Source organism: Lissotriton helveticus, chromosome 3_1 (assembly GCF_964261635.1).
Source record: "Lissotriton helveticus chromosome 3_1, aLisHel1.1, whole genome shotgun sequence".
In the NCBI taxonomy this organism is placed as follows: domain Eukaryota; kingdom Metazoa; phylum Chordata; class Amphibia; order Caudata; family Salamandridae; genus Lissotriton; species Lissotriton helveticus.
Window position 1 is genome coordinate 1,452,169,094 of NC_136061.1, and position 14,500 is coordinate 1,452,183,593.

The following is a 14,500-nucleotide window of genomic DNA, read 5'->3' on the forward strand; positions in this document are numbered from 1 at the left end:
ACTTCGGGGTCTAGGAGTACCCCACATGTTAGGGGGGCGGCCGAATACGACCTCATACGGGGACAGACCTGATCTGGAATGTGCGACCATGCGCATATAGAACAAAGCGACTGGCAGAGCTATTAGCCAGTCCACACCTTTCTCTTGACAAACTTTTGCAATACGGATTTTCAAAGTCTGGTTATGTCTCTCTACGAGACCGGCTGCTTCAGGATGGCGTACACAATGGAACTTCCACTGGTACCCTAACAAAAGGGAAACATGCTTCATTAACTCTGAGGAGAATGGCTGGCCGTTATCAGAATATACGACTCTAGGGAGTCCATAACGGGGGAAGAACTCACGAACCAACTGCTTGGCAGTGGTCGCGGCTGTGTAATCTGGGACTGGATATGCTTCTGTCCACCTGGACAAAGCGCATACAACTACAAGGACATACTTGAAACCTCGACATCGCTCCATCTGAATATAATCCATCTGGAGGACTTCAAAAGGGTGGTCAGGAGGTTGGAATCCACCTTGTTCCACCGGGACACTTTTACCTGGATTGAACTGGCAACATATCATACAGGTACGGACTTTCTGCTTGGCTGCAGCTCGTAAATGGTTGTTGAACCAAATGTTCTGGATACTGTCTAACATAGCTTTTTCTCCTAAATGTGCTGGACTATGTGCGGTATTAATAATGACTTGAACCATAGAGTCGGGGAGAAACCATGTGGCTCTACCCTTCGTTAACCATCCTTGATCTGTCTGGACCCCTCCTTGTTCGGACCATTTCTTGATTTCTTCAGGAGTAGCATGTAACTGGATATCTATGACATCTTGAGTAGGGTCTTTAACTGTCATGCATGTAGTCGGATCTGGAGTAAGTGTCTGTGTTGGGTTAACTGGAATGTCTGGAGTCTGTGCTGTAAGCTTGGCTGTGCGATCTGCTAGATCATTACCCTGGGAAATAATGTCAATAACTTTCGTATGTGCTTTGCACTTCATGATAGCAATGGATGTCGGTAAATGTATGGCATCTAACAGAGCTTGAATAAGGAGACCATGCTGAATCTTGGTTCCATGAGAAGTCATGAAACCTCTCTCTTGCCAGAGCACTCCGAAGTCGTGTACAACTCCAAATGCGTAACGTGAATCTGTGTAAATATTAACTTTCAAGTTCTTGGCGTGTATGCAGGCTTGTGTCAGAGCAACTAGCTCTGCTGCTTGAGCGGACAGGGTGTCAATACGGTGTGTTTCAATAACTTCAGTGTCAGTAGTCACTGCATACGCGGCGACTAGTTCTCCTGTACTTGTTCTCATACATGAACCATCCACATAAAGTGTCAGGTCGGGGTCTGGTAACGGAATATCTGTCAGATCTTGTCTTGGCTTGGTCGTAATGTTAACTACTTCCACACAGTCATGTGTGGCAGAATTCGAAGTAACTGATGGTAACAATGTAGCAGGATTTAAAACGTTGCAGCGTCTGATTTCTATGTGTGGCTGGAACAGTGTCAATTCATAACCTGTTAAACGTGCAATTGTCAAGTGCTGAGTCTGTGTTCGGTTTAAAAGAACTTCCACGGAGTGTGGAACTTGTACTGTCAGGGAGTGTCCTAAGACTATGGAATCACTTTGTCTGATAGCTAGTGCTGTGGCTGCAACTGACTTAAGGCACACAGGCAGAGCCTGGGCTACAGGATCTAATGTGCTCGAAAAATAAGCACAAGGCTTGTATTGTCCTGCTTGATCTTGTGTGAGAACAGATAATGCTGTACCTTCGCGTTCAGTGACGAAAAGTGTAAAAGGCTTACTGTAGTTTGGTGTAGCTAGAACTGGAGCTTGACATAGGGCTTTCTTTAACTCATTGAAACTAAGTGTATGTTCAGATGTCCAAGGGAGGACAGTCGATACGGCTGCCTCCTGTGTCGTTAACTGTATCAGTGGCTTAGCTAGAAATGCATACTGAGGAATCCATTGTCTGCAGTAAGAAGTGAGGCCGATAAAGGCACGTACCTCCTTCTGGGTCTTGGGCTGAGGAAGACTCGCTATTAACTGGATACGGTCTGGTGTCAACTGCCTACCCCTCTTGGACAGTAAGTGTCCTAAGTAGACCACTTGCTGGACACAGAATTGAAGCTTCGAAGGGGACACCTTGTGCCCCATCTCGGCAAGGAAATACAGAACTGTGAGGGATGCTCGCTCGCAAGCACGTTCAGAACGGGCTGTGACCAGTAGATCATCGACATACTGGAGCAGGGCAGTGTCAGTTGGCATGTGAATGTTGTCTAGTTGTCTCTTGAGTGCTTGACTGTAAATACTAGGGCTTTCTGTGAAACCTTGAGGAGCTCGTGTGAACATATAGCTCCTTCCATTTAAACAGAATACGAAAAGGAACTGGCTGTCTGGATGAATGGGAACACTGAAAAACGCGTTCTTGAGATCTATGACAGTGAAGAACATGGCTTCGGAATCAATGGCTGTCAATAGGGAAGAGATATCTGGGACAACTGGATACTGGGGAATAATACATTTATTAAGTTCTCGTAGGTCAATCACTAATCGATATACTGGAGGTGCATTCGGATCAGTACGTTTCATGACTGGAATGATCGGAGAATTGCATACATTGGAGTCAGTTTCTACAACTACTCCTTGAGCGATGAGCTCGTCAATAATTTTGGATAAGGCTGCTACAGCCTCAGGTGGCAATCTGTACTGTCTGATTCGTGGTAACACTACACCTGGCTTGAGAGTCACACGATGGGGTGTGATTTGCATGTAACCTACATCAGTTGGACCTTGCGCCCATAGATGCTGCGGAACATTAGACAATCTGGGATCAAAATCTCGTAATACATAGTGACCCTTGAAGTCACGTAGGAACAATCGTATTCCCTCTGGGGAACAGCATATAACTGCACCTAATTCTTTCAGTGTTTTAATGCCTAACAGATTTTCTGGACATGACTTAGTAAGTAACAGATCAGTAGTACGGGACAATGGACCTACTTCTAGAGTAACTGGCTTTGATATCTCATTTACGATAGGTTTTCCTGAAAATCCAAGGGAAACATTTCTTGAGCCTGAGAGCGGAGCCCCTGGAACTTCGGCGTGACTAATTGTGGTCCTACTTGCCCCTGTATCGATCAAAAACTTTCTGTCTTTCCTTAATACTTGACTGTGAACATAGGGACCTTCTTGATCTACAGGTATCTCGATGAGAGGCAAGCCTACCTCCCTCTCTAGGCTGTTTCATGAATATGGCTGATACTCTGGATACTCAGACTGTGCATACTGGTACATCTGCTGTGTGACATGCTGTGTTGCAGCGATAGGCTGCGGTGCTGTAACTGTCTGTGGTGCATTCTGTGGCTGAGGAGTCTGTGAAACTTGTTCTTGTCTAGGCGGACGTGGTCTTTCTTTAGTCTTACCGGTAGCTATGTTATGTTTCAGAACTGCACACTCATTTATAAAATGACCTGGCTGTTTACAATAATTGCAGTTCCCTTTAACGGGAGCTGCAGGATGACTGGCTTGATTCGGACCCCTCTTCTGACTGTCTTGAGGAACAGATTGTGCAACTAGTACTTTCATTTTCGTGTCTTTCATACGCTTCCTCTCGTGTTCTTGTTCTTCCCTGATTCTATTCTGGTGGTATTGGAGCATCTGTAACATCTGGGACGGGGTATTAGCTTGCCAGGTACTTTCGACTTTCAAAACTCGATTTTTAATTGGTGGACTTGAATTCTCGACTAATTTAGTAACAAAAAGATGAGGGTATGACTCACTACTTGTCTTGAGACCGCTGTTGATGCTAAAACATTTCTCGAATCTAGAATAAAAATCACTAATGTCTTCATCTTGTTTCTGTTTACAGGCTGAGATTGCATCCCAGTCTTCTTTTCTAGTTGTCAATAATCTGGGTAAAACTTGTATTAATAATTCTGGTAATTCTTTACATTTCGCTCCAAGACCGGTACCTGGTACTCGTGCCTTGTCTTCAGCTTCTAGAACTGCCCAATCGATCTTTTTCTCTCCCACCTCCCATTCTTTTTCCTTGAGCTTTTCATACACCCCTGCGGGCAGCAGAACCTTTAACATTTTAATTATATCTGGATACGTGTATTCTCCCATACGGAGCATGTCTTTTAATTCTCTATGGAACCCTGCTGGATCTTTATCATGACAGGGAATTAATTTCTTCATCTCTAGGAGTTCCATCTTTGTAATCGGAGCGTAAACAAACACTCGTTCTAGTTCGCCACCCGTTCCTCTAACTGGGTGGACTTCTCGTAACGGGTTCTGTCTCTCCATGTAAAATGGTTTACTTTCTGGGGGTGAGACATGAACAAAATGCGGGTTCAGAAACGTTCTATATTTGTGACGCTGTTCTAGAATGACACTAATTAAATCGGTACCTAAACCTTTCCATCTATACTGGAGTAACTCGTTCAGGACATCGTGTAACGGACCTGGATCAGAATGTTGACCCTCATACAATGTAATGAGGTGCTGGATCATATACATACCCGCCAGTCGTTGCTCGGCTGGGGGCATTTTCAGAAACATTTGTGCCACTATTTCATCTGGAAAAGTGGTAGAATCAGTAATCCATCGGACTGCTGATCGGACTAGTTCTTGTTCATGCATGGTACTTAACTCGCTATAACCGATTCGTGATTTCAGAATGTGATCGGTAGCTTGGAATACTTGTTCTAGAGAACCTTGTTCTGGTGCTGGATGATGAAAAATAGACTTGTGTTCTAGGCGTAAATGGCGATCTGGAAATCTAGATTTTCCTACATACGCTATTCTGTCGGGATTCTCGTCATCAACCTCTTCAGTATCAGAGTTACTTTCTTTCTCGCTTACTTGTGCTGCTTTACGTTGTTCGTGTATCCTTATTATTTCTTTACGAATCTTCTTATACATACTCTCTATAGCACCGATAGTCTTGTGCTTACCCTCGGCTATATTATCACTCCACTTTGTCAGGGTTCTCATTTCGGCTTGATCTTTGGACGGGTAATCTTGTTCTCGTATTAGACAATTAATCAGAAACTTTAATATCATGAGCTGGGTCTCAGCTTTCCTTTGAGACATGGCCTCGCCAATGCTTTCTGGATCATCCCCTGTACGGATGAAACGATATATTCTGTCTAGGTCTTCTTTCATATTCGGTAGGGTGACTAGATACTCGGTCACCTTTCTTACGCGTAATGAATATAAAACCATACTATCCTCGCCTGGGACTGGATCATAGCCACATTCGTTAAGGGCTTTTCTTATTTCTGCAACAGACTGATACCTGGGCGTACGCTGTGAAGCTTGCATATGTAATTCGGCTGTCGTTAAACGCTTGTGTGGCGGCGGGGTTTGAGGAGGACCTCCTCCTGCGGCCCCTAAACTAGAGTCGTCTACTGATCCTCTTCGTACTAGTGTGGCAGGAAATTGAGATGCGGGCTGAACTGGTATGGCGGGCTGGACCGGGGGGACCGTAACAGGTACTGCAAGGGGTGCCCCGGTGTCTGGAGGAGCAGGGAGTGCCTGATTTATAGGGGCTGGCGGAGCGCGAACAGGATTTGCATATTCTGGGACTGTGTCGTCCAAATAGGACGAAATAAAAATATCAGCTGCGGTCGGTTTGTGACGTAGCTTGGTCGGAACTAGTGGTGCCGGAAAATTACTGGATGCCTCTGGGGTCGCTTTTGGCAAGCCCTCGGCAAGGAGAGGATACATACCCTTAATAAGGGCATTCCTCTGTCTCTCGATTTGTTCAGTTCTAACTTGTTCACCTATCTCGATTAGTTCTTTTTCTTGTGCTCGTTCTGAGGATTCTCTACTTAATTCTGACTTTCTGATTTCTTTTTCGGTTCTTTTATGAGCTTCTTTGCGCCATAACTCGATGGCATCTTTCTGTGACTGTCTGGCTTTCTTTTTCCATAATGCTTCTTCTACTCTCATGATACACTCGGCATCCCATGTACCCGATACGGGCCATCTATACTTTTCTTCTAACTGTTTGGTATAATCTACCCATAAATCTAGATATAATATGGCACTTATGCCATGCTTCTGATACATAAAATGACCTGGACTGTCCCTAGGCGGAACTGGAACTGCTTCTTCTAACAAACCCTTTCTAGTTTTTAACTGACGTAATCTCGAAAAGAGAGACATTGTAAACTTGAATCGGAACACAATACAATAGACGAGGAACAATAACAATTGGGAGAACAATTCAGGCATACCACGACATTGGAAATACATTGAACAACATCATAACATAACAGTTCGGACAGAATATTACCTGGAATACTGAGAACAGAAACACAAAAATTTCTCGAGAACGGAACAGACTAGAGTTACTGGATGCACTGCTGAAACAGTACGGAACATATCGGTCCCATAAAGGGACGCATCAAGACCCGTATCCACCTAGGTGAACACTTCGTTTGTGGGTCTGTGTACCACCAACCCACAGACCAGAGTCAATTTAGATTGACCCTGTCTAGATACTACCCCAGCGACGGTACTCACCGGGCAGCAAGAACGGAAAGCCTCGGATCGGACTGGACTGCTACGACGACGGACGACGAACTTCGGACTTCAGTTACGGGTGGACCTCCGGATACCTCGGACCTTGGACTCTCGGCTTGGGCTCTGGTCGGGACTCGCCGCGTTCCTCCACCGTCTCGTCTGGATGCTGGACCGCCTCCTCCGTCTCCTCCGTGGGCCTGAGGGATACTTGAAGCAGAAATATCTGCCGGTGCGCAGAAGAGTTCCGTCACGACTGCAGAGGGTCAGGGGGTCGGCGTGGCTTCACCGACGCGTGGGGAAAGGGCAAGTCCCTGTTCGGGCGCCATTATGTGGTAAATAAATAAATAATACCCTATTTTTGAATGCATAAATGAATAACAGATAGCTCAATAAATAAGAGTCAAGATTCGAGGTAGTAGGAGTTTGCAGGTTTATTACAGCATAAAGGACAGGAACGGGACCACCTGCACAGGAATAGGATGGCAGCGCTGCCGGGGGCAGAGTCGGGACAAGGAGGAGGGTGACCCTTTTAATAACAGTGCACGATCATATATACATAACGCAAACACATAGCATTACATTGCAATAGGCGTAGCAGTGGGTGGAGCAATAGGCGTGATGCGTAGCAGTCGCGAAAGATAAGGGTGAAAATGGGTGTAACAGGGCGTATACATAGACATGTGATGCAAACGTAACAGAATATGTCATGAATGGGGCGGAAACCATGGAGGGGGCTACCTGAGGAGCCGGGACCTCTAACCTGATGGTGCGCGCAAACTGGCAATGACGTGTTACTAGGAGAAACTGGGGGCTTCGAACTCTGTGCTAGGAGCAGAGACTGAAGTCTGGAGAGTCAGGGCGACATGTACCTAAACAGTATCTAGTATCTGATGTTTAGAGAACATGTTGATATAAACTAGAAGTCAGGAGGGGAAAAACTAACAGACTCTAAGACTGGAGCATGCGTTAGTCTACATGTAGTGCGTGATGAAGAATATTAAATGACCATTAAATGCAGTATTTCTCTTACATGGAGACGTAAAGGCTAGACAATGACGGAAACTATTGATGCGATTCAGTAGCTTTTAGGAATGCAGAGAAGAAGGACTGAACTGATAATCTGGAATCATAACATACTCTTGGCAGACTCAGAGGCAGAGCCAGGCTGAACCGGGCACTGCGAGGCAGGAAGTAAGTGAAGGGTCGAGGATACAGGTGGGGGCTGTATCGCTCCTCAGCGAGGCTTCAGGAGACAGGAGACAAGAGCTGAATCTGGTGTCCGGGCCCTTTTGAGGCCTAGAAACGGGGACTTTACAATGAAATAACGTGCACACTGAGAAACGTGGCAACGTAGCTTTTACATGGGCCTGATATTCGTAGTATTCACGAGAACTGGGAACTGACATACTAGAGGTGGACACAACTGTAATTGCGTCATTAATCGAACATAGGGAATACATATGCATATATAATCATGCACACATAACATATGATGGATGACACGTAGGGACACAGAACATGACAAAATGTACTTTTCCACAGTAGAACCATGAGGTTGCATGTAACATACACAACATTATGCGCAGAGATGCTGTGAATTATTAGAACCACCTGAAACCCAGCTATGGAGACCTGTACACTCCAGAGTAATTAAAGGCACTTGCCGGCGACTCTCCAACATGACTCACCTCCATGCTCACACAAGCAACATAAAGAAATGAAAAAATCAAAATGCTTCCTGCTTTTATCCCTCCACTATCCTTTTCAATCCAAATAACAGACTAACATGTCCACTGCTCAAATTAATTTCAAATTTCACTAAAATAATTCAACACTAAACCTTTATGGTGCTTCAAAACCTATTCAGGGGTAGCAAGCGCTATTTAAACACAAACCTTTTTCCCGCTTCTATTTTTCCACTATTTTTCCCAATCCAAATAACTGACTAACATATCCCTCACTCAAATCACGTTCATATTTCACCACTGATCCTTTATCGGTTCCGGAGTAGCGTGCTACTGGTCGAAAAAGCGCTTCGACACCTTGTCAGGGATAGTAAGTATCATATAAATGCAATAACAATCTACAGACCGCTCTGACTCCTGTTGAAAGGGACTTGCGCCCTGTAAAGGGTGCCTCGATTCTCAAAGCGCTTCAAAAACATGCAAATGGGGCAGTGCGCTATACAAATGCCCTGACATAACACACCAGGCTCGTACGGATAAAGGATTGGGCCTATCCCTTTCTCAAGCCTCACCTTCTAGTCTAGAAGAAACCCCCAGTTTAGCGTACAGCATCATGGGGCCGCCCAAAAGAGTTGACCTTGTGATATGTATTACAAGAGAGCAGCAGAAGGTAAAGGTCAGAAACAGCCATAAGGCGGCCCAGGAGCACTTCTAAGCGCTATGGTGGTACCCGGCGCGAACCGAGGCGCTAGGCCACACAGGCACCACAGCTTGGTAGGATCTGTGCTCTTGTGCTCACCCGGGTAAAGCGCCTCGAGGGCTCTCCTTTCTGCAGAGTTTCGTTACACCGTGAACAAACACAATTGCTTTGAGTCCCCGGATCCTGTACCTGGGGAAGGAAACAAGCTGACGGCGCAACTCGAGCTTCGTGAATTCAGAGTGAAACCAGCTGCGCCGCCTCAAATTAATTGTCGGCTTCTTTTAAGAGGCGTTCGCTGGGTCTAATTAACGCGGCCGTGTGTGGGGGGGGGTGAAGCAGGCCTGCCCTGTGTCAGTCTGAGGCCGACACCCCTCTCGGATACGCAGCCTCGGGGGTCCCCGGGCTCAAGAGGCGCCTGGAAGCACGCACAGTTTATAAGGCGCGTTGCCGGGAGCGCGCCATACCTGTGAGAATCCCAAACACCTCGCCGAGCCAATCCCCGAGAAGATGTTATCCTTATAGTATTATATAAACCAGGCATAAATGAAGTTTTCATAGAGCGCAGCTCCTGAGCTGAATTATATTAGTCTGCTCTCAAACTAGATGGTTACGGAAAACTAACAGTAACGCAATGGTCCCCAGATCACACAATTTGGTCAGGTGGGGAGCCGGGATTTGAGTCAGGAATGCACACTGTGCAGTTCATCCTTCTATGGCCCATCTAACACCAAAGGCCGGTACTTTGTGTTCATTATTGTTATTCATTAGTGTTCAATAAATACAATTATCCCACCCTATATCAAACTGACACCGTGTGCACATATATATGGGTGCGGTCATGACATTGAAAGGTGTGTTTTTTGTGTGCAATGTTTCCACAGACACTGATGATCATTTGCCGCCCTCCTTTCCTCCACTGGCCCCCTGAGGTGACAAACAGGACTTGTAGGAGAGACTTAACCCCTCAATGACCAAAATAAAAAAAAACACAAGTCAGGTCCCGGGCCGGCCAGCCAATCACGGCGCGCCCGGGGAATGACGTCACGGGGGTGTCCCGGGCCGGCAGCCAATCGCAGCGCGGCCCGGCACAAAGGGGCGGGGCTTAAAAAAAGCACCAGAAACGCCCCCGAATCGCGTTTTCAAGAGAAAGCGCGATTGACAGCCTCTGTCTCCCAATGGCTAGCCTCCATTTATGGAGCTAGCCAATGGTAGACAGAGGCGGGTCATCACCCGACATAGAACTCAAGAGGTTTTGCTAGCGCATGCGTACTTCGTACGCATTGCTAGGCAAAACCTAAAAATGTGCCAGGATAGTGCTCTACCTAACCACTCTTGTGGCCCTTTTTGAATGAGTGCATTTCCCCCCTCTGGCTACAGCGCACTTCCATTGTAGTAATCCAGTGCAGGCGCCTAAGGAGGTCCAATAAAGAGGGTAAATTCGTCCCTGGTTCATCATCTCCCACAGTTAAAATCTATCAACAAAGTTGAAAGCACAGGAGAGGCCAATAAAAGCCATGTGTAAGGTTGTAAGTGCTTGTTCAACTGTGCCTAGCCCACGCCGGTACCCATATTGAACTACTGAAAAAAAGGAATTAGCATTAGCCTAGTCTTCCAGCTTGCCCATAATTACACCCCCTAAAATCTTAACCGAAAAATCCAATAATGAAAAGGGGTGGTAATAGGCTGGGAGGTTCTTTTCTCCATTTAAAAAAAAATGACACTATGATTGACCCATTTTTAGTTTTTCAGGGATGATCCAATTTGTAGGCATGCAGGGATGAGGAAACACTGTACGACGAAAATAATTTCTAACTTGGGGTATGTAAAGTTGCATAATTTGCTTCGGTGTAACAGTGCAGAATTTTGGAAAAAGGGACTGAAATGACATATAACGAGGCAAATGCAAATCCACCATTGTGTTACAAATTGTTGGGCAAAATGTATCCTCGTGTCAGTTGTTGTCACAAGCATGCATTTCACACTGAATAAATAGTACAAACAATGATTCTGTCGCTACAGTAATTCTTAGGTACATTTTAATTGTGAATGGTGCATTTTCAGTAAATTTCATGAAGTGACATATTGGCATATTTTCAAGAATTTCGAGTTATGTGAAATTTCTGAAATCACGAAAATTACAGGGGCATGTTAAGTTTCGATATTTCTACTTATAATTAGAATGATTTGCATATTTCTGAAGTCATGTTTTGGTCTTGATATTGTGACAACCTTAATTAGATAATCTTCCGAAAGTTCAGATGAAAGGCCTTCAGAAATTAAGAGAATTCTATGATAATGGAAATTTTTGAAGTAAAATAGTGATTAAGGTCATTGCATCAAGAGACTGAAGGACGTATACCGGTATCAACCATAGCTTAATTGTTTAAATAGCATTTTATAGTTTCATTAGTTTATTAAGAGCACTGTTGATCAAATGTGATATAAGTTCAAATGTAGCTTTATTAATATCGGAGTTATACTGTTCCTCAAATGTTTTAACTCTTAATAAAATGTTAGTATTTTTTTGTCTTGTAACATCTTTTAGTTCTTCTGAGTACTTTCCTTGTGTTGAATAGGTCATCTGTAAACCACGAGTTAGGTTTTTATAGATGGATTTTTTTGCATTAAATGATAACTTAAGAAACAGTGGTACACATTGTCTGAGATATTAGCGGCAACATTTTCATTCTTTATAGCCTTTTCATGTTAAAAATCTGATTCTTTGTGGAATAATCTTGGATCATTAGGCTGTAATGAATGGCAAGGAGTGCTGATATGAAAATGTGCGCAGGAAAGTGGGTTACTGTTTCAGGGGGATGAAACCCTGCTTAAGAGGCAATCAGAATTCTTGTCATGGTAAAACACAAGTAGACCTCAAATTAACCTGTACGCAACCCTCTTGCAGCTTGTCACAAAAGTAGTCAGGCTTAACTCAGAGTCAATGTATAAATTATGTATGCAGCATTTCAAACAGTAATAAAGTGAAAACTTAACACAAAAAACCTACACCAGTAAAATGTATGAAATTAGTTGACACAAAAACAACAAAAATCCTATCAGTAGGACCTGAGCTCTGTCATTTTAAAGATTTAACGCAAGTATTGTGCCTAAAAACACACGTAGCACTCCTTATCTGGTCATGCAAGACTGTTTGAAAATCACAAGTTCAGACTGACCACAATGGAGCACAGCCAGGATACAGGGACCAGGTTAGTCCCGCTGAAAGCATTACCTTCTAAAGTACTGCACAGAGAGTTCCACTTGCGGTTGAGGGTGCAGCAGAGAGCAGGGAGAGTGTAGCAGCTGGTCATCACTGTCACATGAAGAGCAGTCTGGGGGTCACACGTGGTCGTTGCTACAGCACAAAGATCCTGTTGGCCATTGCAGACAGTCGTTGCTGGAGATTCATGTTGGCAGTTACTGCAGACTGTAATGCTGTAGTGTTTTTCTCGCATTGTCGATGGTGGTTGCTGTGGCATAAAGAGTCAGGTTCAATGGAGCTTCTCATTGGCAGGCAGCAAGATCATGGTGTGAACAGGCACGTTCATGGTTGTGAAGAGTTCAAAACTTCAGGATTTCCCCTTTTCTTGGACGGGGAGCTCAACTCCTGGTCCTGAGGAGCACCTCTTGGGTATCAGGTGCTTACTCCAGCAGACAAAGATAGGCCTCAGGCAGGCCCTGTTGAAGGTCTAGGCAGCAGGCAAACTGGACAGATGCAGGGAGGCCTCTGCAGCATGTTATGCCCCTGTAGCTCACAACAGAAGATCAGTCAGCTGACCTTTGGAGTCACTCACTTCAGGCTGGGATTGTGACCTAGTAGACAAGCCCTAATGTCACAGGTTTGGACAGTAAAGTTAGTTGAAGCTGTGCCATTGAAAACCCTTTGATTTCACAATCTCCAAAGGTTGCTAGACTAGGCATCCTACAGTTTGTTGTAAATCCTGTGATTTTGTGAACCAAAACAAATCACATAATATGTCAGATTGCATTTTCCCAGACATCATGGAGCATAAATATAGCAAAGGGCAGCGGCATTCAAGCACTTGTAAATGGAGTGTTATTTCAATGTTCCATATTTAATGTCCTGACTTGTGTCATCTGCTCCAGTTTTATTTTTGAGGAATTCACTTCTTCTTTTCAGAGTAATAGACATTGCCTGGCCCAGTAGTGATTATGTTTGTTCTCCTGTTCTGACTTGTTCTCCTGATACTGATTTTGACTAGTTTCCACTTCTTGTTCTACATGAATTGATCTGAAGTTTCTGTTGACTGGGTGTTTCTCACAGTTAGGGACCAAGCTAAGGTCAGCTAACTGTTGTATTGTACCGCTGCCATTTGTTGCTTTATGGAAAACTGTTTTAAAAATGTTCAATTGCTCTTAAACTTTTCTTAACTATGTTAATTTTGGGGACACTTAGCCTTTTGCATCCCAGGCTATTATCACGTAACGCTTCTACTCCCGTCCCGTACCGCCGTGGCTTATGTGCCGATTGAGCGATGGGCGTGGTAGTTGCTCCCTGCCTCACGCTATGGGCATTTCCGGGTTTTTGTCTTGATAAACCTATGCCGTGGCGGGCGCGTAGCTGACCGAGTTAAGGTCAGCTGTCTGTTGTATTGTACCGCTGCCATTTGTTGCTTTATGGAAAACTGTTCTTAAAATTTTTAATTGCTCTTAAACTTTTCTTAACTATTTGTTAATTTTGGGGACACTTACTTGCCTTTTGCACTCTAGGCTATTATCATGTATCGCTTCCACTCCCACCCCGCAGTGGCTGATGTGCTTATTGAGCGGTGGGCGTGGCAGTTGCTCCCTGCCTCACGCTATCGGCATTTCCAGGTTTTTGTCTTGATAAACCCATGCTGTGGTGGGCACGCAGTGGACACCGCAGCAGGCTCGCCGCTAGCGCACCGAAGGCGCGCCTAAGACAAGCCCGTCTGCGCCGGGAAGTCGCCAGATGCCAGGTGTGCTGCCGGTTCTGCTAAAGACAAAGTCGGGTACTCTGTGGTAGACCTCCTCGAAATCAGGAAGGGAATTAGCCTGTGTGGTTGCCGGCCCTGCAGCCACAATGATGGCCCTTTTTGTTGTATATCCTGTGGCTATAATTCCTGGCCACAGGTTGCACCCCCTCGGCCCCAGACAGACCACATAACTACGGTCAAACTTCTGAGCCTAAACTGCTGCTCATTAGTTAAACACCACTTGGATGTCTATGGCCTACTTCATACTGACTCCCTGGATGTCCTTTTCTTGACCGAGACATGGCTAACTGAGGACACAGTGGTAGAACCTGGGCTGGCTCTCCCCCAGGGATACAGTATTTTGACACTAAACAGAGGCTCTGGGGGGGGTGGCATAGCAGTAATATTAAGGTCAGGTTACATGTATTCCCTGGTAAAGGAGCATGTGGAGGGGTGTGAATGCGGACTCTTCCGGATCTCGTTTCATGCCAACTACACTATGACCGGGCTATTAATCTATCGCCCTCTCGGCAAAGTCTTAAGTCCTCTAGGAATGAGAGCTTCTAATTTTAGTTTCATTGGTGACCTGAATTTACATTTGGATAGTCCTAGTAAGGACGTAGAAA